Here is a 25658-nt window from a genome sequence, read left to right as displayed (position 1 = left end):
CGGGCAGGCACCTGCGTGGCAACATGCAGCTTCCAGGCCAACTCAGCAAGCGCCTGCGTGGCGGCATGCAGATCTTCGTGAAGACCCTACGACCTCGCCACCTCAGCTGCCTGCCTGCCTACATGGCACCACATGCATCGCTGGCCAGGGCGCGTGTCGAAGCGAGGAGGAGCGGCGACGGACGGGACGGGCCTCATTCCCATCCCCAATAAAGCGAGGGGACACCTAAGCGATGCATTAAATGCATCTTGTCTTGTAATACGAGCGATAAGCTCGCGGCACTGTAGGCCTTTCCACCTCCTGTGTGCCACGGTGGCAGCCCCTTTCGACTATAAAAGGAGGCCCATGGCATACTGGAGAGGGATTCGGCTCTTTGAAACCACGCATCCACCATAGCTAGTTCGAGAGCCTAAGAACTCTCTGAAATATAGCCACCAAAGCAGGACTAGGGTATTACGCATCCTCGCGGCCCGAACCTGGGTAAACGAACCTTGTGTTGACTGCTAATCCCGCTCCTCTCACAACCCTGCGCCCCGGCAACCGTAGTAGGGATTCTTGTGATCCCATAGGTGACGTTTCTCACCGACAATCATTAATGATCTGAACATATGATCTTCCACCGAATAAACCAACTAGCATCAACTACAAGGAGTAATCAACACTACTAGCAACCCACAGGTACCAATCTGAGGTTTTGGGACCAAGATCGAATACAAGAGATGAACTAGGGTTTGAGAGGAGATGGTGCTGGTGAAGATGTTGATGGAGATTGACCCTCCCCCGATGAGAGGATCGATGGTGATGACGATGGTGATGATTTCCCCCTCCCGGAGGGATGTTTCCTGAGCAGAACAGATCCGTCGGAGCCCTAGATTGGTTCTGCTCAGGTTCCGCCTCGAGAAGGCGGAGCTTCGTCCCGAAAGCTTCCTTATGATTTTTTCTAGGGTAGCAGACACCATATAGTAGAAGATGGGCACCGAAGGCCTGCCAGGGGGGCCACAAGGTCAGGGGGCGCGCCCTCCACCCTTGTGGCTGGCTGGTGGCCCCCCTCTGGTTCTTTCTTCGCCCAATATTTTTTATATATTCCAAAAATAATCTTCGTGAAGCTTCAGGACTTTTGGAGTTGTGCAGAATAGGTCTCTAATATTTGCTCCTTTTCCAGCCCAGAATTCCTGCTGCCGGCATTCTCCCTCTTCATTTAAACCTTGTAAAATAAGAGAGAATAGCCATAAGTATTGTGATATAATATGTAAAAACAACCCATAATGCAATAAATATTGTCATAAAAGCATGATGAAAAATGGATGTATCAGTGGGTTAGACTTAAATATGCTAGTCATATGCTTCATGATGTTCTCTTTGTGTTTCAACTCTTTACTTTTATGCGAGCATCATTGAAATCATCGTGCCTAGCTAAAAAGCATTAGAAAAGCGTTTGTTGGGAGACAACCCAATACTTATACCTATTGTTTTTGTGTGTTCACTTGATTAGGATAATTTAGTAATCATGTTTTATAGCTTTTGTTTCAATAAAGTGAGAAGTGAAGGCTTTGGGATAGTGTGGATGATAGTTGACTTGATTTTGTGCAAAAACAGAAACTTTTGTGCTCAGTAACAGAATTGTTAAAATTCACTGGAGCGTCGCAAAACTCTGAATTTTTTACAGTTGATGGGTATACAAATATTCTACGCTGTCGTAATTTTTCAGAATTGTTGGAGTTACATAAGTATGACCTTAATTCAGATCTTTACGTAATGTTCTATTTTTTACACATTCTGTTTTCAATGCATAGTTTGCTTGTTCTATGGTTTCTATGGCTTATATTGCTTAATATAAATTTGTGGAAATTGTAGAGTATAGTAGGCATTGTGTGATAACAATTATGAATCTTGCCTTGACAGTACCCTAGTGAATGATTTGTTTTAGGGTTAATTGGATCTATGGCACTACAATTTTCGTGAGTTGGAAATATGCCATTACAAAAGCTCAAATTGGTAATATGCCACTACAACTTTCCTATACCTCTATCCATGCCATTTTCTCAACTTAAACCAATATCGGTTCAAATAATACATGTATTCCAGTTTGTACTGACGTATTTACCATACTACCCCTATTTCCAACTTTCATCAGCACGTTTGGGACTTCCCAGCGCCAAAAAGTTCAAATAATTCAAATTTTAGCCCATACTTCGAACTTCTTAGAAAAAATTATAAAAATTTGCAGAAAATCGTAAACACTATTATGAGTGTACTCTCAAAATATGAGCCATTTCTGGGCACATATGAACTCTTAAACTGACATTCTAATTTCTATCCAGAAATTCGTCAAATTTTGGCAAAAAATTGAACTTCTCAGAAAAAACTGATTTTTTTTTTTACAGAAAATCATAAACAATATTATGAGCCTACTGTTCAAATATGAGCCATTTCTGTGCACATATGGGTCCTTAAACTGACATGCGAATAGTCTGGCCAGAAACTTGAACAACATTTCTGCTCAGTTTAACACAAATTAATAAGCACAATTCATATGGATTCATATACAGTTTCACAAGCATGATTTAATTGAGTAAATAGGTTCACAAGCACAATTTAGTAGAATAAATAGGTTCACAAGCACGACTTAATTTCGGCAGCCGCTAGCCACCAAGCCAATAAAGAAGGCTTCTTTTTGCACCATTTGTAGGCTGCCCTTCTGTAGGTGGAGGTGGAGGTATAACAGGCGCAAATGGAACATTCTTCTTGACTTTCTTCCCTTTAGATGTCTTCCTCTTGGCTTTCTCTTGTGATGCAACTTTCTTCACGGGGGTCTTCTTTTTGGTTTTCTGTTGTGTTGTAGCTTTCTTCACAGGAGTCTTTTTGTTGGCCTTCTCTTCTACCGCAGCTATCTCCACAGGTGTCTTCTTGGCTGGTGTATTGACCTTTTCAGGTGCCTTCGGCTTCTGTGGAGCTGTTCTGGCCCTTTTCCTGCATTGACAACACGTGTTTTAGATTGAGTAATCATAGATTAAGGCAAGTGCAGTAATTTACCTTATAAGATTGATAAGGACTTCATCATCTGCTGCATCACCATCTATTGTAGCCGTTGTTTCACCACATTTCTTCCTGCGGTACAAACAAGAGAAATCAGTTTTGTGATAGATTAGTCATGAAAACAAATTCAGAAAATACTTATGTTGTAGCAGATGTTGCATTACCTTTTGTTTGTAGGTGTAGATGGATCCTCTATAGGTATATCATCATCTACCACCATATATTCAGGATTAGGAACCTTGCATGTCTTCTGCATGTGCCCAGGTTCACCACACCTCTTACACTTGACTATGTTCCTTCCAGGCTCTAGCCATCCTCTAATTCTCTGAACTCGTGGCCTACCAGCCACTGTTTGCTGCAAAGGAGGGTGCACCTCGACACCCAAATCCACTTGGATCCACTGTGACTTATCTGTCATGGAAGGGATATTCCCAGCATACACTTCCTTGAACTTATCCCTAGAATAGTAATCATCCATATATGTTTGAATCTCAGCACCATTAATGCTACAAATGAAGGCCAGTGCATGCATGCATGGATTTCTTGAAACTTTCCAAACTCTACAAGTACATGTTCTATCTTTCAAGATGACAATGTGTCTTTTGACAAATTTGAGATCCAACAACGTGACTTCTGCCTCATGTTCACTGGTCCAAAGAATCTTGTTTCGACCAATGGTTTTGCTGAGAGCATTTAGCTGCTTAATGACATGAGGAAGAATCCTACCCTTTAGTTGCTTACTTACTTGTCCTCTGATATAGAACTTCTGTGTGATGATCTCCCGAATTTTGTCAAAAAGGTTCAGGACATTGAGCCCTTTGAAGTCTTTTATTTGCTTGTTGAAACTCTCGGATATGTTGTTTGTCAAATAATCAACCTTACTGGCCTCTCCAAAACCACATCTATACCACAATCTATTGTGATGAATATCTAGATATTCAATAGCCGCTGGATTTGCATCCTGGATTTTCTTCATATGATGCATAAACTTTCGATGTGAGGAAGACCGTGCAGCTGGATAAAGATTATCTGTGTACACTTTACCATGGAATTTCTTCATAAAATTTGCATACAAGTGCCTCATGCACTCTCGGTTTTCACAATTAGGAAAGACAAGGTCAATGGCAGTCTCGAATCCTTTGCATGCATCACTAGAAATAACAAGACCAGGTGGGGAACCTATAGCTGTATGCAATTGTTTCATGAACCATTTCCAGTTTTCACCGGTTTCAGAATCAAACACAACAAATGCTACATAGTATAGCCAGTTGTGCCCATCTATAGCAGTTGCTGATGGTAACTGGCCCTTAAACTTGCCATAAAGTGTTGTTGAGTCCACACCAACATAAGGCCTACAACCAGCTAAGAAACCATCGATGCAAGGCTTGAATGCAACAAACATTCTGCTAAAATGGTATTTATCTCCATTTTTTAGGAGCTCTATCTCTACAATACTCCCCGGGCATTTATGTTCTATCTCAGCTTTCCAGTTAAAAAATCATTGGAAAACAATCTTCATAACTACCATGGATTTGATCAAGGGCTACCTTCATACCGTACCAAGCCTTGTTGTATTTCAGCTTGATGTTGAACTCATCTTCCAACTTTCCTTTGGCGTCTTTTGCACCAACACCAGGATTTTTCTTCACCCAATCCCCAATCTTATCTGCAATCCATCCTTGTGAAGCCATTTTGCAAATTGATAATTTTGTAGTTGGACAGTTGTGCTCAAATGGAAGCGTTTTTATCTACAAAAAGCACAAGGACTAGTTGGACAGTTGTGCTCAAATGAGATGCAACAAAAAATAACTACATAAGATAAATAATAGCATTGTAGACAACCCATACCATGACTGTTGTACCATCTTGCAATGTGGATGCATGTATGCGCCATGGACATGGCCCATGTGCACACTCAGCAATGAACCTAGTTTTGTCCATTTTGATTTTAGCCAACTTAAACCCAACTAAAATAACACGTTGCCTTATAGCTTTTCTGAAAGTCACAATGTCAGGAAAGAGAGCCCCAACCCTGATGTCTGGGTTCTCAATGTCATGCACCACAGTATAGCCTGCAGGACCAATATCAACCACTTCTTCCTCCTCGTGGTGCACACATACATCAGCGCCATCATCCTCTTTCCCCTAAATGTTGCTGCCCTGCTCAACAGATGCTGCTGGGACAAGGGCAAATGGCTCAACAATATACATGTACTCATCATCTACCCCTACGTACTCCTCAACCATGTCAAATGGGTCAGTTTCTACATTCTAGGCAGATGGTTCTACTTGTGCAGATTGCTTTAATGGTGTGTTTGCATGAGATGGTAAAGGACAATCTTGCATATCCATCAGCAGCACATCATTGTCAAAAATAGTTGCTTCAGGCACATGAACAACATTGTCAACGACGGGTACAGGAGTTTCAGAATCAGAGTTATCAAGCACAACAACAACCAATGTAAGCTTCTTCTCTGCTCTGTACATGTCAAACATCACATGAAGTTGATCCTTATGAGTTAGTCTAACATCTTGCGCCGTTATCATGTCAAAATACCACACATTAACACTCTGATTCCTGCCAACTCTCAGCTCAGCACCTAAGCCATCCATTAGCACATCAATTGTGAAATCCTCCAAGTCTACATTCCACCTAATTGTCTTCCCCTTCACATATGATTTCCTACCGCTCAGTTCCTTCAATAGAAACCCTTGAAGAACTAGGTCTAAGCTAAAAGTATTCGTTGGCTCCAGCCTACAAGTTTCATGTAAAAACAACGGAGGTAAAAGGCTATTTCAATTAACATCTATGGAAAAAATTTCAATCAATAAGAGAAGGGGTTGGGGCATGAGGTTCAAGCGTGACGTTGGGCTCGGGAACTCACTCGTACGACGACTTGGGGGTTGGCCACTCCATGGATGTTTCAGCAGCCGCAGCAGCGCAAGCCAATAGCCGGGAGCCTGCTCCCCTCCGCCGCGGGCCACTGCCGTGCCGCGCATCTCCAGTCGCCGCGGGCCGCGGCGCCCGCCTCCCGCCGCCTTGGGCCCCGCCGCGTCGCGCCCAGCGGCGCGAGCGAGCGAACAGCCGTGAGCCCCGGCGCCCGCCTCCCGCCGCCTTGGGCCCCGCCGCGTCGCGCCCAGCGGCGCGAGCGAGCGAACAGCCGGGAGCCTCGGCGCCCGCCTCCCGCCGCCTTGGGCCCCGCCGCGTCGCCCGCGCCTCCAGCCGCCGCTCGCTAGGGTTGCTGTGCGCGAGTCGGGGTGGAGAATGGATAAGATGTGTGTGTGCTAGCTGAGGGGGTGTGTCAATTGGATACGTATGGATGTGGGACCCTATGGATTTATATCCGCACATATATGGGAAGTATATGGCCGAGTATTGGAGAAAATGGCGTAGATAGATGTACGGGGAAGTTGTAGTGGCATTTTTCCAACACGTGAAAATTGTAGTGGCATAGATCCAATTAACCCTTTGTTTTATTATACTAACGCATCTCACAAGGTTTCGTTAAGTTTTGTGTGATTGAAGTTTTCAAGTTTTGGGTGAGATATCGATATGAGGAGAATAAGGAGTGAAAAGACCCTAATCTTGGGGATTCCCAAGGCACCCCCAAGGTAATATTCAAGGAAGATCCAAGCAACTAAGCATGGGGATGCCCCGGAAGGCATCCCCTCTTTCGTCTTCAACATTATCGGCAACCTCACTTGGAGCTATATTTTGATTTGTCACATGATATGAGTTTTGCTTGAAGCGTCATTTTATTTTGTTAGGATTTGCATGCTGTTATTTAGATAATTTTTTGCATCTTTTGTTTCGATAAAAGTGGCAAGAATATCCTTCACCATGCTTATTTTGCAAGCATATATGAGTTGATGTTTCAAAACAGAAAGTTTACTGATGTTGCAAAAGTCAGAATGTGATAAAATCTTGAATTTTTTTGCACAATAAGCAATGATAAATTTTCTACATTGTGGTAAATTTTTTGAATTGTTTAAGTTAGATAAGTATGAATCTTCTTGCATTCTTTACATACTATCCTATTTAGACAAATTGTTGTTATGTTTGCATTGTTTGCATATGTTTGCTTGTTTAATGATTCTATTTGAGGATAGGAGTATTAGATATGCAGAGGCATTTAGCATGCAATTTTAAATTATAATTTTAGTGATTTGTTACAGTAGGGAATGATAAGGCTTTGCATTGATTTATACTAACGTATCTTATGAGTTCTTGTTGAGTTTTTTGTGGATGAAGTTTTTAAGAATTAGGGAAACTGTGTTATGAGAGGGATGAAGAAGACACAAGAGATCAAGCTTGGGGATGCCTAAGGCATCCCAAGTCAATATTTCAATAGGTCTCAATAATCTAAGCTTGGGGATGCCCGGTAGGCTTCCCACCTTTCTTCATCAACAACTATCAGTTACTATCGGTTGAGCCTAAGTTTTTGCTTCTTCACATGAGTTGTGGAATGTCACTTAGTTTTTGTTTTTCTTGTTGTTTTAATAAAACACCTATATCTGAAAGTTTTTAAATAGGAAAGAGTCCTCACATAGCTACCTATTTACTTAACTACTCGCTTGATCTTCACTTATATCTTTTTGGAGTAGCTTGTCATTTACTCTTGTACTTCACTTATATCCTATGGGTAAATTGTTGAATGAATTGAATATCATGAAATTGAAATTATATGTTCATATCATCCTGGTGGTAGCTTCACATTGGGTTTAGAAAGTGAAATCTTTTGAAGCTTGACAATCACAATATTGGTCATACAAGCAATTCATGAATGATTAAAATAAGGAAGAGAACTTTCACATAGAAATATATTATCTTGGACATCTTCTATGATTGTGAATACCCATTAATTATTTTCAAACTTGAGCAAATTAGTTGAACTTGGACAAGGAAGACAACGTAATAAGTTATGGTTGTGTATATTTTCATAGAAGTTATATTGTTATGGATCTTCCAACATGTGGTGTTTGCCTAGGATCTCTTGCTAGCCAAAAATTCGTACTAAGTAGAGATACTACATGTTGCATCCAAAAACCCTTAAACCCAGTTTCTTGCCATGAGTTTCCACCATACCTACCTATGGATTGAATAAGATCCTTCGAGTAAGTTGTCATCGGTGCATAAAGCAATAAAAATTGCTCCTAAATATGTTTGATCTTTTATTGTAAGGGAAAATTGGGCATTGTACGAACTTGTGATGGCAAATTAATAAAAGCGACAGACTGCATAATAAAGGTTGCTATCATAAGGGGTAATATAGCATGACGTTCCTTTGCATTAAGAGTTTGGGCATCCAAAAATAAAAAGCGCATGACAACCTCTGCTTCCCTCTGCGAAGGGCCTATCTTTTACTTTTCAGTATTTACTTTTATGCAAGAGTCAATAGTATGCATTCTCATTTCAACCTCAGTTATCCTCTAGTTGGCAAGCATCATGTGGTGGGTAAAGATCTAGGCACATATGGCTAGTCAAATATATTTGATCATGATTTATTATTGTTGACAATTATCTCTATGATAAATGAGTTGGGAGGCGAAACATTAAGCCCATATCTTTCTCTGTGTTCGATGGATGCCATTTGTTCTAAAAATATGCTTTAAGTACTAGCAATCATAGAATACTATATGATGATTGAGTATGTGGAGCTCTTACTTAGACTCTGTTGAATAAGTTGAATTGCAATAGTTTGGTGACTAAGAATATAGGTTGTTGAGTTTCGAGAGAATTCATCGTTTGAACCTTAACATGTGAATTGGTTGCTTTTAACATGAAAAGTTTTATGAGAAAGAATTGATGTTATGATGCTAGGAAAAGTGATTTAAATTATCACTAATCAAACTTATGCACTTTGCTAGCATTCACACTTCATAATTATTTCTTTTATCATTTACCTACTCGAGAACGAGTAGGAATTAAGCTTGCAGATCCTGATACGTCTCCAACGTATCTATAATTTATGAAGTATCCATGCCATGTTTACAATAATATTATATGGTTTTGGTATAATTTGCATCGAACTAACCTGGACTACCAAGGAGGGCACAACCCACCAGGGCACGCTAGAGGGGCCTGGCTTGACCCGGTGGGTTGTGCTCACCTCGAGGCCCATCTTTGTGTGATTCCAATGCTGAAAAATCCTATAAATAAAGAAACAATCAGAAATAACCCTAGATCAGAAGTTTCGCCGCCGCAAGCCTCTGTAGCCACGAAAAACCAATGTAGACCATGTTCCGGAACCTTGCCGGAGGGGGAAATCATCATCACCGGTGGCCACCTTCATCATCCCGGCAACCACCATGATGATTCGGGAGTAGTCCACCCTCGGGGCTAAGGGTTTGTACCAGTAGCTATGTTTTTAATCTCTCTCTCTCTCTCTCTCTCTCTCTCTCGTGTTCTTGAGACGGCACGATCTTGATGTATCGCAGGCTTTATTAATATAGTTGGATCATATGGTGTTTTCCCCTCTCTATCTTGTTGTGATGAATTGAGTTTTCCCTTTGAGATTTCGTTTTATCAGATTGAATACTTTTATGGATTTGAGAGCACTTGATCTATGTCTTGGCACTCAACTCGCGAATTCCCGAGGTGACATTGGGGTAATCTATGCTTAGGGGCTGATGCATGTTTTCGTCCTTGTTTCTCTGGTAGAAATCTTAGGGCACTCTTTGAGGTTCTTTGTGTTGGATTGAGTATTATGAATCTGAAATTGTTTGATGCATATCGCATAATCAACTCACGGATACTCGCAGTGACATTGGAGTATCTCGGTGACATTAGAGTTGGTTGATGTGTATCATATGGTGTTATTTTAGTACGAACTCTTGGTTAGATCGATTGGAAAGAATAGCTTGGTGTTATTTTAGTATGAACTCTAGGATAGATTGATCGGAAAGAATAGCTTTGAGGTGGTTTCGTACCCTACAAACAATTTCTTCTTATGTTCTCCGCTGGATAGGAACTTTGGAGTGATTCTTCATCGTACGTTGGGGGATGGTTATGTGATCCAAATTATGTTAGCATTGTTGAGAGATTGCACTAGCGAAAGTACGGACCCTAGGCCACATTTTCAAGCATTGCAATATCGTTTGTGCTTTGTTTTATCGATTGCTACCTTGCTGTTTTTTATTGTTCACAATACAAATATCAATATCTACCATCCATATTACATTTGTATCACCATCTCTTCGCCGAACTAGTGCACCTATATGAATTACCATTGTATTTGGTGTGTTGGGGATACAAGAGACTCTTTGTTATTTGGTTGCAGGGTTATTTGAGAGAGACCATGTTCATCCTACGCCTCCCACGGATTGATAAACCTTAGGTCATCCATTTGAAGGAAAATTGCTACTGTCCTACAAAGCTCTGCGCTTGGAGGCCCAACACGAGTCTACAAGAATAAAGTTGCGTAATAGACATCAGTGGGTGGGACATAAAATTCATTTTGGCCTACCTCAAGGCTCTGTTGAGCGTGGGCCGAGGACGGACCATCGACAATATTTATCATCTGGATCCGTTCAAGCGCCTCGTTTAACAAGGCGAGGTCAGCCGAATTGGTGTAAGAGATTTCTTCGGAGCTGACCTCCGTCATAATGGTGGGGTGAGGCATAGGTCCGGCCAAGGCAAAACCCTGGTCTTCGGACGCCGCAGACGCGCCAAGGCTCGAAGTCGAATCTGTAGGGAGGAGGGAGCGTCCGGCTAGGGTTGATTCCCTGTTTTTGGGGGCCAAACTTCCATCCAGGCTTGAGGCCGGATCTGAGGTAGGACGGATGGGTTCGGACAGAGTTGATTCCTGGTCTCCGAACATAAGAGTTGCTTCCGAGCCTGAAGCCGGTGGTATGCCAAGGGCCGATCTAGAGATCAGATCAGGGAGAGGCCCTGAAGTTAATGCTTCAGAGACCGTGGTTGTCCTAGATGGGGCTGAGAAACGGTGAAGATCATATCGCCCCGAGAGTCGGTGACATACTCGAAGTTATCGAACCTTATATGATGTTTATGGGCGAAGCTGTTGGCCTAGTGGAGGTGACCGGTCGAATCGGCACACAGAAGCACACTGCCAAACACGAAAAGTTGCCTGGGGATGAAGATATCCCTAACGTTGATGCCGTCTCCGATGATCAGGCGAGCCATCAATCCTCTCGCGATCCAAAAGTGGAACTCTCAATGAAAGCACTAATGTAGATGTAAAAACCGGTGGATCTTTGGTAGGGGGTCCCGAACTGTGGATCTTGGATCAATGGGGAACAGTGGACGTGGGAAACGATATTTACCCAGGTTTGGGCCCTCTCTAAGAGGTAAAACCCTATGTCCTACTTGATTATATTGCTTGTGTATAAGGGGGTGATACGTATCCAATGTATCAACTTTTCCAAACTCTTTTGCCCTTGTTTTGGACTCTAAGTTGCATGATTTGAATGGAACTAACCCGGACTGACGCTGTTTTCAGCAGAATTGCCATGGTGTTATTTTTGTGCAGAATAAAAAGTTCTCGGAATGACCTGAAAATCAACGGAGATTATTTTTGGAATTAATAAAAAATATTGGCAAAAGAATCAACATCAGGGGGCCCACACCCTATCCACAAGGGTGGGGGGCGCGCCCGGCAACCTTGTGGGCTCCCTGGACCTCCACCGACCTCAACTCCAACTCCATATATTCACTTTCGGGGAGAAAAAATCAGAGAGAAAGTTTCATTGCTTTTTACGATACGGAGCCTCCGCCAAGCCCTGTTCTTCCTCTGGAGGGCAGATCTGGAGTCCGGTCGGGGCTCCGGAGTCCGTTCGAGCCCAATCATCAACCATCCTCCATCACCAATTTCATGATGCTCACCGCCGTGTGTGAGTAGTTCCATCGTAGGCTTGCTGGATCGTGATGGGTTGGATGTGATTTACCATGTAATCGAGTTAGTTTGTTAGGGTTTGATCCCTAGTATCCACTATGTTCTGAGATTTATGTTGCTATGACTTTGCTATGCTTAATGCTTGTCACTAGGGCCCTAATGCCATGAACTCAGATCTGAACCCTTTATGTTTTCATCAATATATGTGTGTTCTTGATCCGATATTGCAAGTTATAGTTACCTACTACGTGTTATGATCCGGCAACCCCGGGACCACTCCCAGTGGTGACCGTAGTTTGAGGAGTTCATGTATTCACTAAGTGCTAATGCTTTGGTCCGGTACTCTATTAAAAGGAGGCATTAATATCCCTTAGTTTCCAATAGGACCCCGCTGCCACAGGAGGGTAGGACAAAAGATGTCATGCAAGTTCTTTTCCATAAGCACGTATGACTATATTTGGAATACATGCCTACATTACATTGATGAACTGGAGCTAGTTTTGTGTCACCCTATGTTATAACCGTTGCATGATGAATGCCATTCGACATAATTATCCATCATTGATCTATTACCTACGAGCTTTTCACATATTGATCTTTGCTAAGTTACTTTTCCATTGCCACTTTTACAATTGCTACGAAACTACCACCGTTACTTTTGCCACTATTACTGCTACTTCCATACTACTTTGCTACTAAATACTTTGCTGCAGATATTAAGTCTTTCAGGTGTGGTTGAATTGACAACTCAGCTGCTAATACTTGAGAATATTCTTTGGCTCCCCTTGTGTCGAATCAATAAATTTGGGTTGAATACTCTACCCTCAAAAACTGTTGTGATCCCCTATACTTGTGGGTTATCAGGGGGTTATAGAGTAGATCTACCACGAGATCAGATGAACTAAACCCTAACTAGTAGGATGGCAATTGTTCTTCTAGCCTCTACGGACTAACCCCCCTAGTTTATATAGAAACCAGGGGTGCTAGGGTTTACATATAGTCGGTTACATCAAAGGAAACGCCGGATCTTCCATCTTGACTTGGGGTACACACCAAGGGACAAAAGGTCATCGGTCCGGATATGGTGCGACCCAACAGTCCGGCCCACGTGAGAGGAGCCGGCACCCCGAGGACCCCCTAGTCAAGGACTCCCTCACTCGCCCAGAAGATCAGCTCAGCTACATGGCAAAATCGCCCCGTCAAAGTGAGGGCCGCAAAGGAGGAGAAGCTCAAGAAGCGGTTGGCCGCCGGTGGGCCTGGTGATGGCGTTGGGTGCGGCGGCGGCGGACGCCAGTAGACAGGCGTGCCCACAGTAAAGACGGCCCAGTGGCCGGAGAATTACAAGCCTCCACACTACTATGCCGCCAAGCAGCTCGGAACCCCCGCCGGTATGGTTCCTTACATAGTTGGCGTTAACGCGATGCCGCTCTTCTCTGAGTATGCTTCACCGCAACTCCTCCGGGCGCAGACGGCGGGTGGGGAGCAGATGGGTGCCCGCCCGCTGTTCGCTGCAATGCCTAGAGCAGGAGATCCGACATACAATGTCGGGGACATGGAGATGCTCGACATCATCTGCGACAAAGGCGAGGGAGGAGTAGGCGGCTATGAGGATGGGTAGGTAGAAGACTCGTATCCCACCTAGTCCAACAACTTCCAGGAGCGGCAAACCTACACGTAGACGACCACATAGCAGTCCTACACCCAGAATAGTGATGGCACACAGCAACAATAGCATTGGGCTGCCGGAGAGCAGCAGCTGGACGGGGGGCGGGAGGGGGGAGGAGGACGACGGGGAGGATGATGATCTGGATGATGCAACCGATGATCCGAAGAAGAAGGGTAGAGGAGAAAGCTTCAACATGTGGGAGGACGAGCTGTTGTGCGATGCATGGTCGGCCACTAGCATTGATCTGATCCATGGCACGGAGCAAAACACACAAACTTTTGGAGGAACATTCACATATGGTTTCATGAACACAAGCATTCAATGCCCTACTCTGACGCGATCATCCGTAAACGTGAATTGAAGTCCCTCAACCATTAATGGTACACCATCTAATAGGCCGTGTCCAAGTATTGCGGGCACTTGAAGTAGCTCATCGCACGGTGGCCTAATGGTGCTCAAATCACCGAGCAAGTAAGTTGATCACTAGCCGGATATGCATTCTTTTGTTGCCCACTTGTCGGATATGCTTAGTTTTGTTGCTCACTTGCTGGAGATGCATAGTCTTGTGGACCACCAGCTGGAGATGCATAGTTTTGTGGATCACTAGCCGGAGATGCATAGTTTTGTTGATTACTAGCCGGACATGCATAGTTTTGTTGCTCACTGGACGGATATGCATTCTTTTGTAGCCTACTCGTGCTTGTGTGATGTACAAGAAGTTGGAGAATAAGTCCTTCACCGTCATGCATTGTTGGTTGAAGTTGAATGCGCAACCGAAGTGAAACTTTTCATAGCCAAGACCGCAGCCGAAGCCAACGAGGAAGAAATCGGTGACCCTACCAATCCAACCCAAGAACCGCCAAACAAGGTTAGAAGAAATTCACGGGAGAAGAAGTGGGAGGAGAAGAGGGTGAAGCGAGAAGGTGCGACGACCAAGCTAACAGAGAGGTTCGAAGATATCTTGGCGAAGAAGGATGAGGCATGTGTGAAGCACTCGAACATCAAGGAGGAGAGGTTCAAACTGTTGATGGAGGCGACGGATAAGAAGATCAAGCTGGAAGAGAGGAGGACCATGGTCGAAGAGAGGAAGGTCGCGCTCGAGGAAAAGAAGTTGCAGATCGCCGCCCAAGCGGAGAAGACCAAGATGTTGACCTTGAATATGGACTCTTTAGATGCTAACGCAAGAATCATCTTACAATCCGTCCGCTACCAGATATTGCAGCAACAGAAAGAATAGTTGGCGGCAGTGGATGGCAAGGATGCGGCCGAGGCGTGCGCGGACGCGGAGGTGCAGGCTGCCTGCGCGGCGACGACGACACCACCTTGATCGGGGAGGAAACAGCTAGGATTGCCGGTTCGGCAGGCAAGAAATGCACGGACTGCCAGACTAATGTTATTTTTTTAACAAGGAAAGGCGCCCATGGCGCCAAATTTCATTCAGCCCAATAACAGTATACAACGTGGAGTACAAAGCCCTGAAGGTTGCGGCTAGAAAGAAGAGATTTTATAGGGCACGACATGTTTCTATGAGCCAAACCAAAGCAACTGAAGACAGGTCCCGATGCTCAAGTGAGAACCTGATGAGCAACATTATGAGCAATCCCATTGATCTCCCTAGATATGTGGTACACCTGCGCGTGAAGATCCTTTGTTGTTCTGAAGAAATCAACAAGAGAAGTTCTGATAGTCCATGGAACAGAGTCATCTATAGTACTTCTGGTCACAACCGCCTTCACCAGAGATAGGCAGTCGGTAAGAAAAGTTGGTTGGTCCACCTTCAAAATACGAGTCACTTTAGCTGCAAGCAAAAGAGCGAGAGCCTCAGCTTGAAGAGAAGATTGCGTGATCGGAGCAGAAGCTTGAATCTGCACTTGAGTATCCTTTTGATCCTGCAAAAAGTTTAGAAAACTCCAATTCCTGTAGCTCTCGTGCCCTGCACTAAACCAGGAATTTTTGAACATTTGTAAGAGGCGTCAGAGTAAACTTTTGCTCCTATGACAAGTAAATCAGTCCTAAGAGTGCAACCTTGAAGCGGCATCACATTTGTAATCCTTTGAGTGTGATTTTGATCATTAACCTGAGCAGGATCAGAAGAGTTTACCAGGGAAATATTTTGATCAAGCAAGGCGGCAGCAGTAATCTGAACTTGATGAGGAAGAGAGCATTTTCTAGCAAAAAGACAATCATTTCTGGATTTCCATATACACCACATAAAATTAAAAATAGTGGGAATGGATGTATAGGGATGATGCATATTAAGCAATGCATGAATAAGACTTTGCATGGAAAGATGATTCTGGACTAATATATCTGTTTTAATATACCAAAGATGGCCAAACCAAGCTGCCCTAGCAAAGTCACAAAGGAAAAATAGATGCATCTCATTTTCATCTTGATGACAACGGCAACATTGTTTTGAAATGTGAACAGAAAAACGACTAGCTCTCAAACCTATGGGTAGAGCTTTTCGAAGCAATCTCCAAGCGAAAGTTTGGACTCGCGGGGTCATCTGCTTGTTCTTCCAAACCTGCCTAAGAATATCTTTAACCTGAGTAGAGATCTGCATAGGAAGATTCCTTGGTTGTCTCCTGCAAACACAACTTGTAAGTAGATTTAGAATTACATTTACCATTTGGAGTGAGATCCCAACAAAGAATATCCGGGCAGTCATCCTGTATAATAGTAGTGTGTGTAATAATAGAGGCCATGGGCGCTTGGAAAAGAGCGTGGATGAGATTGGTGTCCCATTCTTTACTCCCTGGGATCTAAAGATCTCTAACTTGAGCAGGATAAATGAAGCTAACAGGTTGAATAATGAGATAGTTATGAATGTCAGACCAAGCCGAGCACCAAGGAGTACTCCAGATGAAAATGTTACCTTGAGTTGTGATCGAGCACGTGATCTGGCCCTGTCTCGGGATACATTTGAATTTGAATTTACTGGTGGACCGTATAAGCTAGCGTTGGATGACGGCCTCCCACATCCGTGTTCGCGGACTGAACCCCTGTATGCGGACGGATGTGGGAGAAAATCTGTGAGTTACAATTGAAGATGTCCTATGGACAGAGGAGACGACTACCTGACTATACCTGTATATGTACATAGTGCGAATGTGTGCAGCAAACTCTACTCTTTTGCTGTCGCGTAACTAATGACCAGCACAACCACGTTTCACGAGATGAATGGCCAGTAATTCTTTCCATCAAGCCACACTACTGGCCATACAATGCTATAGTGCTGATCACTAGTGGGCCCGTGTATGATGTGTACATGTGTGTGTGCTGCGTGTGCGTAAGTGTACGTGTACGCGTCTGTGTACATATACGTGTGTGATGTGTGGGTGTACGTGTACGCGCGCATGTCTACATGAGTTGTGCTAGTATACGTGTGATGTCTCTATGACAAATTGTCTCCACATGTTATTGTGTGTTTTGTGCAAATATAGCAATTCGATATATATACAAAGCTACCAAAGCAAAAAACATGTTGACTTTATAAACCTTCTGTCTCCTCTTGTCATAATATGTTTTTAACAATTCAACATACAAAAGGCTGTTGGAGATGCTCTAAAGTAAGCCACGCGCACGCGAGATCCCGGGGTATCTCGATCTCGCCTTTCCATCTTCTTCTACTAAGAAACGAATTCTCGCGCCGCCGTAATGCGGTTCGTAGCGCGGCCGAGAGCGGCCGGCAGCTTTGCCGCCACATGTACCACCACAATTTAAACTCCCCGTTCTATATTTGCGATACTGTTTGCGCTAGGGCCGGGCATAGTGGGCGGTGCTAGCTCCGTAGGTAGTGCAACATAGCCTGACCTAATCATCTATGTTAATACGTTGTCGTATTACTTAATAAAACTAAGTACATGCATGATGCATGCTAACTCCTTTCCTTATCTATGTTTTAGCTAAGCTAGCTAGTGCTGTCTTGCCTGCCAACTACTACTAAGATATCCTGTAAGTAGTACTGCAAGTAATGTGGAGTAGTGTACATATGCTAATCAGTTAAGCTGCTGGTCGACAGCGATGGGATAGGATATCCATATCTCTCTGTTGTACCCCAATCGTTTCCCGACGTTTGGGTCCGCAAGACAAGAGATCGATCGATTTCGACGGGGTGAGAAAGCAAAGCAAGGGCACTAGCTAGCTAGCTAGGTTTCCATCCATCTATCGTCGACCCATGCATGCTTGTGACGGTAAGACGGGCGGGCTGTATATTTGACCAGCCAATGGCGTGCCCTTCTCATGCAAAGTGTGTGTGAGAGCACTAGCGCACAGCCATGCATGCTCGGTTGCTCACAAATATCTTATGTACTAGCACAAGCAGTGCCCCAACGTTGCTCTACATGGTTTTCCAAATATTAGAGTCTGCCAGAATCAACTACATATATTTTGCTCTCATCACAAATCTGTGCCAAATCCGTTAGGTGTCATGCATGGTCTCTTTTTAGTGTTCGAGAGGAGAGAACAATATGCATCTCGCTCATGGTTATTCACATGCTCTCTCATCTTCTTTTTGGATGGGTCGCTTGCTTTACTAATAATTGTACAATATCCAAACCAAAGGTTTGGTATGACACGATGCGTGAGAACAGAACATAGCCCGATGAGAGGGAGACTAGCTGGGCATGCACATGTACGGTGGTGATCGCCTCAAGCTCACACATGCTACCCACGTGGGCGGCCAAAGCCGAGCGCAGCCGGCTGGCCTAACGATCGACGTGTTTATTCTCAGGTCCTGCTGCGTTGCCGTTCTAAAGAAAAAGGACTTCCCGCGTTTTTTGACGCCGGCGGTGGTACGTACACAGCACGCCTTCCCACCGCTTTTTTTTTCAAAAAATGGGACAACCCCGGCCTCTGTGCATCAGAGTGATGCATACGGTCCAAAGTAACCACTAGAAGTAGTTGCAGGCACGGATCGACCTGTTAAACTAGTTTTAGCCTGCATGTGTAGCTGGGTGGAATACCTCCCCAGTGGTGGGTTTTGCTTTTGTCTTCTGTTTCTTCAATGAAATTTGGAGCTGGGCGGAGGCCCCTGATCTTCAAAAAAATTATATTTTTATAGAAGAATCTCACCCGGTGAGGAATCCCGACGGGATTTGAACTCTGGACGTAGAGTGCATCACTGCGCCCCTTTGCCACTAGGCTACAGCCTAGTTCTCAAGGCACGGATTTTACATTGCATACATACGTGCAACTTCGGTAAAAAGACAGAGACGGGCTAACTGGACTAGTTTACTTGCATGATTACAGCTTTGTGGGTGGCTATGCCCACCCATTTGTCTAGAACTTGCACCCTTTATACATAACCAAATGATTTATCGCCAATCAAAACTCTGCTCCGACTTTAGGATCCTGCCAGGATCGTTCGATCCGTGGTCCATGCCAAATCATGCTTAGCTTTTGATCAAAGTGTATTATAAGTAATATATATACTTGGAAATAAAGTAAGTGCTTTCGGTAAGCAAGATGTGTCAAGTAAAGGATGGGTTGGACTCCTTGCTGGTCATATAACTCAATGATGATTTATCTTTCGTTTCCCAAGCCGGTCCGGGGCATGACTTTACTAACTATATTTCGTTGCACTCTTGTTTTTGTAGCTGATAAACGGAAACAAGGAATCATTCAGGAAGAGACTTTTTCGATGGAAGCAGTAGATGAATGAAATGGGAGCCAACATGGAGCTTTTTTTTCAAAACTATGACGTTTTTTACAGCAAATTCAAAAACTACAGCATCATGTGGATAAAAATCAAAACTAGCACCCTGTTGGCCACGCGTTGGCCGAAATGGGTGTTTTCGGCCGCCTCTAGGCCGAAATAGGCTTTTCGGCCTTGCCTTGGCCGAAATGGTGGGGACCTGGCCGAAAAGGCTGTTTTTGGCCACCTCTTGGTCGAAATATACTTTTTGGTTAAGTGTAGGCCGAAAAGTCCTTTTTGGTCTAGTGTAGGCCGAAGTTGCATGGCTCATACATTAGGCCGAAATGTATTTTCCCGCCACCCGTTTCCCGCCATATGTTCCCGCCAACTCTTTCCCGCCATACCGCAGTCATTCTTTCCCGCCATTTTCTCCTCTCTATCTATAAAACCCCCTTCAGGCGGAGGTGGATAAGCATTCCAGTGTAGTGTAGTCGAGATGTCCCATTATCCATTCGATCGTAGTTTTCACCCTGGGATGAGCAGGACTCTTCTGAGTCTAGCTACCGATTTCAGGATGGACAATAGGATAGTTCCATGGGACGAACTCACCCGTAGTGACACCATAATGAATGAGTGGGCTCACGAATTACGCAGGTCTGGGTGGCCTGAAAGGACATATGAGGAGGTACGTAAAGAACTTCTTAGGTTGCATGAAAGGTGGAAGAAGGTAGTGGAGCCGAAGAGTGAAACTTTCAGAAGGACTGCAGCAAAGAATACATTTTTATGGACCGAGGAGAGCGAGGACGAAGATGATATCTTCATGCCGCCGCTTCCGGGTTCTGCATCGTCGAAGGGCAAGAGTTCTGCATCGTCGAAGGGCAAGAGTTCTGCATCCTTGAAGGGCAAGAGTTCTGCATCGACCAAGGGCAAGAGTTCTGCATCGACGGAGGGCAAGAGGACCGCATCGTCGAAGGGCAAGAGGGCTGCATCAACGGAGGATGACGATGTTGACTTCATGTAGTATGTAAGATGTATTCCAGTTGTACCGTTTCATTCAGATGTACTTGCATTATTAGTTTGTACTGTATTATTGTACGGCATTATGTTCTATCTGAATTTCATTTTGTAGTATGTAAGATGTATTGCACAAGTTCAGCCGCACCGTTTAATTCAGACGTACTTGTATCTTAATTATCGGTTGTAGTCTCTTTGGAAATGTAACTGGAATAAGAATGCGAATTAATAGTAATATGTCTCTCGCATACATAAAACAATACATGTCTCCTGATCAGATAGAAGCAAGTGCGATAGTAACACATACATGAAGCATGTCTCGTACATAAATACTGACTCACAGCTGCGAATAGTCTGAAACTAACATAGATAATGACTCATACATAGATAGATAAGCATATCACCGAGGGGGACGACGACCAGTCTGGGTCTTCCTCGGGCGAGGACCGGAAGGCGATAAGCGCTGAGGCGGTGGACGAGGCCCGCGATAACCACGACCATAGTTAACCTCGTCTGTCACGGTCTGTGTCTATTGCGTCGGTGGTGGTGGTGGAGTGTGAAACACTGTCTGCGAGAAGTCATAAATGTTTGTAGCTTGGTCATCATCCTCGCCGTCGCCCGCAAAGTACGAAGCACCACCACTAAGCATCGGTGACTACACTAAATGCATGAATGGTTGCGACTGGTTGCCGCCTGCGGTAAAGTAAAACATGTAAAATTGATACAAATGCATGAACGAAGCACCACCAGTAAGCATCAGTGACTGCTGAGAATGCAGGAACGATTACTACACTGTTGAAAAGAATGTAGTGAGTAGTGTTACCTAGTTCCATCTGCTGATGCCAGTAAGAGCTCCCTAGCTGTAAAGGAGGTGGCTGATGCCAGAAGAGCTCCCTGGTTGTGAAGGAGGTGGCTGATGCCAGGAAGAGCTCCCTGGCTGTGAAGGATGAGGTTCTGCACGGTGCACAGAGGGTCGTGGTTCTGAATGGTGCACACGGGGTCGTGGTTCTGAATGTTGTATAGAGGGACGTGGCGAACGATGTGCTGGAGGAGGAAGTGCAACATTCGAAGATCGTGTACACGTAATAGCTGCGTAAATCTCGCGTAGCTTGTCATCAAGACGCCTCAACCATGAGACGCCCTCTCGCGGTGGGATAGTTTCTCCCCTCTGAAAGCATTGCATTAAGGCGGAAACCTCCTCTCGCGCCTGTACTGTCAAGTCACCCTATACACGAAGAGTTAACCAATTATATCCTCATTGTATGATAGACACCACGAATAGATAACCAAGCGAATATGTCCAGGTTAACAAAAGACTTAACATATGAGAACCAAGGCACGTACCGCGTGGTGTCTGGTTCCCACAACAGAGGCAGCTGGGTACATATCGGTGGTGAGAGGGGCTTCGATCTAATCAGGAGCAGCTGATGGAACCAAGTAGATCCTCGTTGTATGCCGGTAATGCTGCAGATACAACCCGAACATTTCCCAGTTAAAGGGTCGAACCTCACCCCAGATATTTGTCGGCGCGGTGGTCCATTCGTCAACGTAAGGGGTAATGCTCTTAAGCCAATAAGCCATGGACTTGTTTCCTCCTAGGCGACTGTCCCTGAGATTGACATGCACGATACATGATTAGGTATATTATGAATGCAGAGCTGACAACTAAAATAGTATTAGTACTTACTTGTGCACGTTTTCTGGCAAGTGTGGAATATCTGGAATCTCAGGCTCTTGATATAGACCGAACTGTCTCATCACCCTATGAAGAGCCATCTCCTCAACCGTCACGTCGAACACCAACTTGGCCTTGGTCATCCAATAGTGCCGATCTCTAGTGCACAATTCAGAAATCCCAACTGGGCACCTCGATGATATAGCCTGAGGCGAGTATGGCTCCCAGATAACTTGATCCTCGTGCAAACTATCAAACTGCATCGTGAAGGACGGGTAGCATCCCCTAACCTGGCCATGCGCAAACTGTCTCTGTGCATGACAACAAATAAGCATTAGTAATACTATTGAATGCTAGAAATAATGGAATTAATTGTTACTTAATATAAAAGTACCTCTCGCCGTGTCCAAACAGATCCCATAGTAGGCAAGTCGCCGATAGCAGGCACATAAGCCCCAGCTAAGTCCTCCAAACCAAAAGGTTTATCAACGTAGACATAGGGTCGTCCAATAGGGAATCTCTCGTATGACCAGAGCTACAACAATAATGGACATCCAACAAGACTAGATTTTCTAGACTTCAACAAGCAAGCTTTGCACAGGCCTCTGTACGTAGCCGCTAACACAGCAGAACCAAAACTCCTCTGTAGAATATCCGCAGGGCAACGTGCGTCAGCTATCTCTCGTGCAATACCGATGAGTCGTGCATCGACAGTGGTCACGTGGTTTTCTGTAAACATCGTCTTGCCGAACAACCAAAGAATATATGCCTCTAGGGTAGAAGTCCAGCCCAACTTAACCTACAAAATAAAGAGATTGTTAGCGGCTATGAAAAGTATGTCAAACATAGTAAGTCATTATATGGATTCCATTATATGCACACATACCTATCAACCCATGAATCGTGTATCATCCAGTTAGTCTTTGGGGTACGAGTGACCAACACGTCTAAGTTATTGCCCGCTTCCATAAGGGCGCCCCGGTGCTTTCTATCGATTTTACCATTAATCAATGGATACGAAGACATATCTGCAATTCAAACAACAAATCTCAGGTGCAAATAAAACATAGTACAAACATAGGACAAATTAAAACACAGTACGACAGATTACAAATTAAAACATAGTCCTGACATATTACAAATTAAAACATAGTCCTGACATATTACAAATTAAAACATAGTCCTGACATATTACAAATTAAAACATAGTCCTGACATATTACAAATTAAAGCACAATACGACACATTATATAGCTTGTGAGTTATTTCTTCCTCGTCCACCCCTTCGGCCTCGACTGCCACGACCACGTCCGCCTCTTGCTCCTGTTGTCGCAGTCGTCGATGTGGAAGCACTCGTCGATGTGGAAGCACTCGCCGATGTGGAAGCACCATCTTTGTTCAGGTCGGGACAATATTTCATCCTATGCCCATAAGCCGCGCATAACAAACATTGTCTGGTTGCTCCACCAGCTTCGGATCGGTCCATATCGTTTCGGATGCGACGGGCCTTTCGTCTGCCCTTACTTGTTCGCCAAAGGTCTGGATGTGGGATGTATACTCTCTCACCATCGTTTACCTTGTTGAAATTGCCGACAACTCTAAACCCTGTCATCTCACCTGCCCATGTGTTGAGCACTGCCTCTTTTAAATAGTATGGGGACACGAAGGAGATAGCATCGAACTCAATCTGGCCACAGGCAGCCAACACATGAGAGCAAGGTAGGTGCAACAACTTCAGTTTGTTGCATGTACACTCACACGTTGGATAAACTTCCGTTCCAATTTTTACCTTGTGTGTCTTCACCTCATGTCCAGAACCAAAACCATCGGTAGGAAGCTGAACCTCATACCTCCTTTCTTGATTCCCTATGAGTCTGACAGTGTGCTTCTTTGCTTTCTCTATCTTCTTTGCCATGTATTCCATGACACGGCTACAATAAGGTGTGTTCTGATTATCTTCAATATGGTTCTTTGCTAACTCGTGCCTTTCTCTGAAATATCTCAAAGTGCCATGGAATACAGCCTCCACAATAGCTGTGAGTGGCAATGCTCTATTCCCTCTCAGCACAAAGTTATACACCTCTGCAAGATTGGTTGTCATGTGGCCATACCTAGCTCCATGGGTGTCATGCAGCAAAGACCAATTCACTGGAGGCTCTTTCTCTATACACTCAGAAAAATTCTTTATTGCCCTTCCCTTCTTTCTCTTAGTATTAGGAGGGTCAATTGCTGGCAAGTCACAAAGACCTACTGGCTCCTCTAGCTCCGCGATGAGTGCTGCTAATTTAACCTGATCTTCTTCCATTTTCTTCCTCGCACGGACCTGCTTCTTAGTAAACTCATCTAGTTTTGACCAAATAAATCCGTATTTGCACTGCTGGCTCTGCTTGCATAATTTTTTGAACAAGTTCATCAACCGCTTGTTCTTGAACTGTGAGAAAAAATTAGCCCCAAGATGGCACATGCACCACCGGCTCTGCAAGTCCCTCCAAGGTGTTGGTTCGTCAACTGTTGGATTACGTAGTGTCTTCACGGCCTTCAATATACCGGCATGTCTGTCATGAATGACACACACGTTTGGTCGGTCCTTCATGATGGCAATTTTCACTTGCCGGAAGAACCATACTCAGCTGGGAAAGTTCCCACCCTCCACAAATGCCATGGCAAGTGGGATGATTTGATTGTTCCCGTCCACACCAATAGCAGTCAGGATTTGCCCTCTATACTGACCGGTCAGGAATGTACCATCCACAAACATAACAGGAGGACAATGCCGGAAAGCTTCGATGCAAATAGCGAAAGAGAAGAACACTCGTTTCAACACCTTGAAATCTGGTATACTCAGCAACCTCATGTGTTGTACGTTCACATAAGTGTCGGGATTCCTCTCCTTCAGTATGCCAAGGAGACGGACAACATTATCATATGAGTCGAAGAACGCCCCAAACCTTTCCTCCATAGCCTTCTGCTTATCCCTCCAAGCCTTCCCATAAGGAATGACATAATTCCATCTGACCTTCACTGCTGTCTGGATGTGTTTTGCTTCCATATCTTTCTTCTCTACTATCTCAGTATACATGAGTTGCGCAATGAGACTTGAAGTCAGGTTCGGATGCTTCACCAGCAGGTTCTTCCTCACACAATTATGTGGGACGACAATGGTGACAACCCAGTGGATGTCATACTTCGGCACGTGCCCGTGCACCTTCCCAGGATAACCTGTTTCAACACATTTCACGGTATAGTTTGTTGGACTTGATATGTGTGTCCGGAAAACCCTCTGCATAGACATAGCCCACTTTATCACCGCATACTTCAATTTTTTCTTTGTATCAAACATAGCCCCTATCTGTACTTGGTTCAGATTATACTGCCATGGAGTCTCATGGCCATCGTTGACCGTAAGGCCGGTGGATATGTCCCGATCCCATGCGGAAGGAATCGGTACCTCCACTTCATCCTCGGTATTTTCAGAATCCAGTTCCTCCGCCAATCCATCCTCGTCCTCTTCCTCCATCACCCTCTGCATTTCATCCCCTTCCTCATCCCCATCAGCAAAACCAGAACCAGCTAATATTATCGACTGGCTACTCTGCCCAGTATCAGGACCACAAACATTGTGTGGCACATAGTCCGACTCTTTCTCGGGTTGGCTAGCATCCACATCTTGTGGTTGTGACCCGGATAAAACAATCTCGTTAGCCACTTCACTGCCTTGGCCGGGTTCATACCCCCTGTGGAGTTGTACGGTATTCTCCTCCTTCGGCACAGGTTGCA

At 44.4% G+C, this 25658-nt stretch overlaps 1 non-coding gene across 1 annotated transcript; it reads right to left on the bottom strand.

The window, feature by feature from the left end:
• Nucleotides 1–2504: 2504 nt before the first annotated feature.
• LOC109758422 (uncharacterized) lies at nucleotides 2505–5649 on the bottom strand. The gene is made up of 4 exons (XR_012182929.1): nucleotides 5326–5649; nucleotides 3201–4784; nucleotides 3034–3108; nucleotides 2505–2970 (listed from the first exon to the last, which is right to left on the bottom strand). It is a non-coding gene; the product is annotated as an uncharacterized protein (transcript).
• Between the last annotated feature and the right edge of the window lie 20009 nt (nucleotides 5650–25658).

This window comes from Aegilops tauschii, chromosome 4 (assembly GCF_002575655.3).
Source record: "Aegilops tauschii subsp. strangulata cultivar AL8/78 chromosome 4, Aet v6.0, whole genome shotgun sequence".
Classification (NCBI taxonomy): domain Eukaryota; kingdom Viridiplantae; phylum Streptophyta; class Magnoliopsida; order Poales; family Poaceae; genus Aegilops; species Aegilops tauschii.
The sequence above is the reverse complement of the archived record's forward strand: the minus strand, read 5'-3'. Positions and strand labels throughout refer to the sequence as shown.